Source organism: Pteropus vampyrus, unplaced genomic scaffold, assembly GCF_000151845.1.
Source record: "Pteropus vampyrus isolate Shadow unplaced genomic scaffold, Pvam_2.0 Scaffold14, whole genome shotgun sequence".
In the NCBI taxonomy this organism is placed as follows: Eukaryota; Metazoa; Chordata; class Mammalia; order Chiroptera; family Pteropodidae; genus Pteropus; species Pteropus vampyrus.
In genome coordinates, this window is record NW_011888795.1 from 1,678,230 (window position 1) to 1,684,783 (window position 6,554).

The following is a 6,554-nucleotide window of genomic DNA, read 5'->3' on the forward strand; positions in this document are numbered from 1 at the left end:
GTACCACCCTTCCTGAGGCAAATCTGGGACATGGTCCCTTAAATAAGGACACTAATCCCATCATGGTGACTCTACCCTCATGATCTAACCACCTCCCAAAGACCTCCCACCTCTTAATGTAATCTCACTGGGGGTTAGGGTTTTAACATGTGAATTTGGGGTGGGGTGGATACAAACATTCACATAGTAACAGCAACTGAAGAAGCTCCTGTGGGTTTTTTGCTTGCTTCTCCAGGAGAAAGAAGCTGACAGCAGTCAATGCCACAGCCTTGTTTAGGTGGGGTTCAGGACAGGATGTGGAGACAGAGATTGAGGACACGATCTCAAGAGTCTTGATACCAGGGCACAAAGACCTCAACCAAATAACCCTCAGGAATTTAAACAATTCTTTTCATCATTCATTGAATTTCTTTCCAAAACCTTCCAATGCTGAGATTGTTTATGATCTTTGGTCTTCTTTTTTTTTTTTTTAACCTTGAAGTTGAGTGAACAAAAACAATGGAGCTCACCCCAGAAAACTACTGAAAGTTGCATTTGGTTGTGTCATCTAAGTTCATTGGGCCGTTTAGAAGTGAAGGAGAAAATGTATCATGGAGCAATATTGACAAGTGTTGGTTTACTGAGAGTTCAGCCAAGTTCAGAGGATATTTGATACACATGGCTGGCTACCCTCCTCTCAGGACTAGGAAAGAGGAAGTACAAATATCTATCCCTTCACTGAGCCTTGGTCTCTCCTCCTCTGTAAATGGGGTGACAAGTAGCTTGCAGTGCTGGAGAGTGTACAGAGCTGGTGAGTATAGAAGTGGCTTGCAGACTATCAGGTGCTATACAAGTGCATTCTTGTTTTCATTATGACGTGATCTGAATTCTGCATGGCAAAGGTGGCATATAGCAGTGGCAGGATGATTTATTGAGGTCTCCATTTGGAATTTGTTCTTACTGTATTTTTCGTTCTCTCATTCTTGGTAGATAGGCCTTTGGGTTTCCTTGTTTGCGGATTTTTTTAGACCTAAAATTGAAAGTAGTAGTTCCTCAAAATTTGTCACTCTCCCTTTCTGGCCTGGCCTGAGGGCAGATTGTGCTAAGTGGTTCAGAAGGAGGCAGCAGGAGGCTAGGAAGCAGAAAGTGAGAGAAGCTGAGGGGGTAGGAAGTGGGCTGGAGAGGTTCCCCAGACCTAAAAGAGAAGTGGTTTGAGGTTTCGGGCCCTTACTTCTTTTCCTCTCAGTGCCCCAGTGTGGAGGTAGTAACTTAGCAGGCCCAGGGACTGCCATCTCCTGCAAGAGCAGGTGAAGTGCCAGCCTATAGGGACCTTGGGCTGTGAAGACATGAATAACCAGAGGCCCTTACAGATGCTCCACTTCCATACCTTGGGCCCTTCCATATGATCTAGAAATCATCTGTCACTGCAGCTACCAGGCTGAGCCCCATTCACCCATGACTGACTGGGTGAATTTCTCCGCCAACCTTATGAACTGGACGCTCCTAATCAGAATTCATTTGTTTTTAGAAAAATCACGTGACATTTCTTTCATGCTTACATTGGTGGAATAAAACCCATTACCTGCTCCGTATAAAGCACAATATCTAATAAATGCCTTTGGACAAAAATGTGAAGTAAATAGTAACACCTGGAAGAGACAGGTCCTGAAGGAAACAGTAGAAACCAGGAAATCACTGCCCCATTTTTGCCACTGGCACTAATATGTCTGTGACCTTAAGTCAGTCACTTCTCCCTCTGTGCCTCCATTTATTTATTGGTTAAATGTAGGCAACTAGACTAAATTCTTGGTCCATATTACTGCAGATTAGGAATGAATTTGGAAAACACAAAATAGTCATGAAACCATATTCTTAACTAAAGATATAGTTTAGGAGCTGTGTTAGTACTGTTAATTTTCACTTAAAAAATAATTGACCTTTTGTCTATGGCCGTGCCTCCCTGAACAAGCCCGATCCCATCTGATCTCGGAAGCTAAGCAGGGTCGGACCTGGTTAGTACTTGGATGGGAGACCACTTAGGAACACCAGGTGCCGTAGGTGTAAAAAATAAAAAATTAAGGTATTGTAAGCTGACAAGGTCCTTACAATCTGTGAGATCGACCAAGGGTTGCCTCACCTAAAAAAATTTAAAAAATAAAAAATTGACTTTTCAAGAAAGCAGTTTCTGCAGCTGCAGAAGACAGCCCAAGTAAGTGTGACATTCTGTCTATTACCTGCTTAAGCAACACTTGTCTTTGCACTTATTGTCTCTCTGTCAGGACTTGGGTCTTCATGCTAATGTGTACTTCTTGAGAATTTTATTTTAAACAGAAAAGCATGTTTGAAAAAAAAACAATTCTTCTGTAACTGGGCTTGTATTTCACTGGGGCTGGAACAGTGTAAAGAGGACCGCATGAGGATCTGTGTTTATGTTTTTTCAATGACTTCCAGATCAAATTTGCTGTGTTTACAAGATGGAGACACTTTTTCTAATCACTAGCATTGCAAATTCAAAGGCAGGGAGGAACGCCCCAGCTGGGCTCTCTGCTCTGAGTTATCCCGTATCTCTGATGAAGGGCCCATGGATGCCCCAGCAGGATGAATGTCCAGCCAACAGCCGCCTGTAGACACTAGTTTTTCATACTTAAATGAAATCAAGATGCCAGATTATTATTATTATTATTTTAAACTTTAAGCCTCAGGCCCAGAGGTGGGATTCTGATTGCAGAGGCAATCTCTCTTTCTCCCATGTTTGATAATTGCTTTACTTTTCCCTAAGTCTCTCCCAGTTCTTGACTCATCCAGACCCCATGAATCTCATTTTGAGGTTTCTCTTAATTCTCTTGAATCATGAACATTGTTAAGCTGAGGCCCAGAAGCCCCTGGGTGGCCAGTAGGTTTGCGGGTTATCTGCTGAGGTGCCCATTAGTGTTCTGCAAAACTTCAAATATGAAGCCCTTAAATCTATCCCTTTGACAAAAATTTCTTTTTAAAACAATGATTTCACTTAAATCCCCTTGTGTTAGAAGTTTAATACCTATAAGAGATGGTACTTTGACCATGAAGCTGGCGCCCCAGCTAGCAATCACAGTGTCCTTGCAAGGTTTTACCAGTGGGCGATGGGGTGTGTTGGTTCATCTGTCACTGTCTGTGCTCTTTCAGGGAGGCCACAGCATGGAGAGGAAAGAGTGGACTTGCCTTCAGGAGCCTGATTCACAGTCAGGAGCTGATTCACTAGCAGCACTGCTTGACTGTGTGACCTCGGCTGAGCCTTACTCTCTGAGGCTTAATTTCCTCTTCTGTGCACTTACCTCACAGGGATAAGCCACGGTTCCATGGGATGTGCCAGGCATGAAAGAATATTGTACCTAATAAAACAGCATGGAAATAAAAAGTTTTGTGACCATCGAGCTCAAGCTTCTTGGGCAGGTAGCTAAAGGGAATCAGGGATACTCTCTGTTGCTATGCAATGGAGATATTTGTAAAAATAAGTTTAAAAATATTTTTTTTAATCATTAACGTCTCTGAAACTCAGACATGAGGTGTCAAGTGTTTTTCTGGCCCTTCGCCTTACCTTTCATGGACTCTGCTGTTACTGTGGCAAATCACCTCTCTCTCTCTGGGGTTCCAGTTAACTCTCTGTCAACTGGAGGGTTGGACTCGGTGGTATATAAGGAGCCTTTTAGCTCCAAAGTGCTGCAGTTCTGCTCTGTGTTTCTCAGGATGGTATGTAGGAAGAGGTGATGGGATTAGAGGAGAGAAAGGGAGACTCTCTAGTTACACTTCTATTGAAGGTTATTATTATTATTTTTTTAATGAATAAGCAAATGAAAACTTTATTACCAGGAAACTCAGATCTAAATCAATTTTAGTGACCATTCTTATTCGAGGTTTAGATTTCACACACATCCCCAAATTTATTCTTTGACCACCCCTCCCCTTGACAGAACATTCACACATATGTGCAGGCATCATACACACATTTTATTTCTGTTTTCTTTTTCTTCCTTCCTTTCTTTCTTTCTTCCTTCCTTTCTTCTTTCTTTCTTTCTTTCTTTCTCTCTCTCTCTCTCTCTCTTTCTTTCTTTCTTTCTTTCCTTCTTTCTTTCTTTCTTTCTTCCTTTTCTTTCTTCCTTCCTTCCTTCCTTCCTTTCTTTCTTTCTTTCTTTCTCTTTCTTTCTTTCTTTTCTTTCTTTACCTCTCTCTCTCTCTCTCTGTCTCTCTCTCTGTGTCTCTCTCTCTCTTCTCTTCCCTTCCCTTCCCTTTCCACCTGCCCTCTCTCCCTCCTTCCCTTCCTCCCTTCCTTCCTTCCCTCTCTTTTTTTCTCTCTCCCTTTCTGGCTTGAATGTGTCTTATTGCACACTACTTTAAAAATTTTTTGAAACTGAGTAAGTAAAAAGATTATATTTTTAGAAGTGAAACAATGACTAATAGAGAAGTAGACTGCATTTTTTTTTTTTTTTTTTTTTACAATTTCAGTACTTTAATCTTGTTCCTGCAACTCACGACCCAGAGAGTTGTGTCGGCTGTTAATAAAATAACTCCTTGACCTGGATCTGGAGGCATTTCATAGTCCTGGCTCTGATGCTGGTTGCTGTGTGACCCTGGGACAGTCTTCTCCTTGCTGGACCACAGCTGCCTCATTTAGAAAATGAAGGATCTGACCAATCTCTAAGGTACCTTCTAGACTTAAAGCTCTCCATATAGGGAGTATCTCACTTTTTAAAACCTAATATCTGAAAAAAATTAATAAACAAAATCCACTCTCCCAAAACACCTTTTTACTTATGAAATAGCTCAATACAGGTTAAAACACTTATACTATAAAAAGGAATTTTAAAAAATAACTCCTTTAGTTTAGAAATAATTTGATTTATATGTAGCATTTCAAAGCCTCTCATACCTGTAATTGATAAATTTTTGTCTAGTTGGACATTTCAATGATGGTTCTTTATCCCTGGCAGCTGACCCTGTCACATTTATCAGACAAATTCCCAGGAAACATCTCTGTAATTTTCAGCTGAAATCCCTAATGGGTGTGATCAAATCAGGCTTAATGTTCGCTCTGGTGAACAGTCACTTTGAAAGTATGTGTCTCATTATCATTTTATTTCTACCATTAGCCACATTTAAAAATGTAAATCACTACTAACATCTTTCAAAATGAAGAATAACCCTCTCATGTGAGAGCTGATCATCATGGCAAGTAAGGAGATGAGGCATTGCGGAAGGTGGGGGAGGGGGACACAGAGTCAAGGGATCATGGATGGTGTGACTTGGGTAAGTCACTTCTTTCTCTGGGCATCAGTTTCTTTCTGTGGAAATGTGGGGTTGGTCTAGGTCACTCCAAAGGGCCCTTTGGCCCTGATGTGAAAGGATTTTGTGCAATAATTTCAGCTGTTGTTGGGGTGTCATGCGTAAGAAAATTAATCCTTAAAGCCTTTCTGATGACAGCCCGTTCCTCAGGTTATGCTGGGGCACGATGGGCCAATCCATGGCATCCTGTAGCTTTAAAAGGAGAAGATGGCTCCCAAGACCCAAGAAAGCTACCATAATGGAGAAAAGTGGGGAGTCAGCAAAGGGCTTTAATTATGAGCATATCCCCCTTCACACTTCTCCCCCACAACAGCCTCAGCTCAGTGTCTCCTGGTGAAATTACCTTGAGACCTGGTTTTCCTATTTGGCTTTACAAGAATCAGGACAAGTCTGTAGGTAGGTAGGTAGGTAGGTAGGTAGGTAGGTAGGTCACTAGAGCTCAGGGTCCTGGGAAGCAGAAAATACAAATGAGGGTCCTGGGGAATAGATAAAAAAAGGCTCAACCGCTCTTTTATGGTCTAGGGAGGGGCTTTCAAAATTATCGAGACATAAGAAGTCTTTTTTAAAAACTGAAATCTAATCTAGAACTCAACATATAAAACCAATATAAGTGGTGTTTAGCTGGTGTAAATTTATTTTGTATGTTCAAATTTGTGAACTTTATTATAAACTCAATGAGAGGTTGTTTGTTTTCACTAGCACAAAATTTTGAAATTGGAGAATACAGATGACAGTTGCTGTCTTATCAGCCTCTGCATCTGATAAACTTCTTTAATTTGTTTTGTTGCACCATTTTGTGAAAGATGACATGAATGGAGTCATATTAAAGTATGGCCGGAGATGAACTGTAGTGTTTTAAGGCCAGGTTCTCAAGACTTGCTGCATCTGTCAGTCACCTCCTCCTTGTAGTTTCTTATTTGCTCAGTAGAGTCTTTTTTTTTTTTAATGCTCCTTCCTCCCTTCAGCAGGCTCTAGAGCTCACCTGGAAAGATCGGTGGGGCCAGCACATTAGAGGAAGCATAGCCCTTTCCTGGGGGTGGGAGAGGTAGACTTAAGATCACTCCAAGAAGAAGGTAAATCCTAGAGATGGGACGAGGGTCTCTGGAGCTGCCTTTCTCAAGCCTTTATCTGGCCCCGTAGCCAGTCTCTTCTTAGTGCCAACCCTGGAGGTTCTGGGCTTTATTTTTTTTAGTAATAAAACCAGTATTTCCTTAATACACCAGTGTGCCAAGTTGTGTATTAGGCACTGTGGGGACACC

The 6,554-nt window shown here is 41.5% G+C and overlaps 1 long non-coding RNA gene and 1 other non-coding gene across 2 annotated transcripts in view; both read left to right on the plus strand.

Moving 5' to 3' along the window:
- Positions 1–566: 566 nt before the first annotated feature.
- Positions 567–6,554, plus strand: part of LOC111733661 — a 7,937-nt gene continuing 1,949 nt past the window's right edge. Inside the window, exons 1-3 of the long non-coding RNA XR_002778094.1 lie at positions 567–790; positions 3,142–3,408; positions 4,459–4,655. This is a non-coding gene — a long non-coding RNA (uncharacterized LOC111733661). The remainder of the gene's footprint in view (positions 791–3,141; positions 3,409–4,458; positions 4,656–6,554) is intronic.
- Positions 1,922–2,040, plus strand: LOC111734558. The gene has a single exon (XR_002778488.1). It is a non-coding gene; the product is annotated as a 5S ribosomal RNA (ribosomal RNA).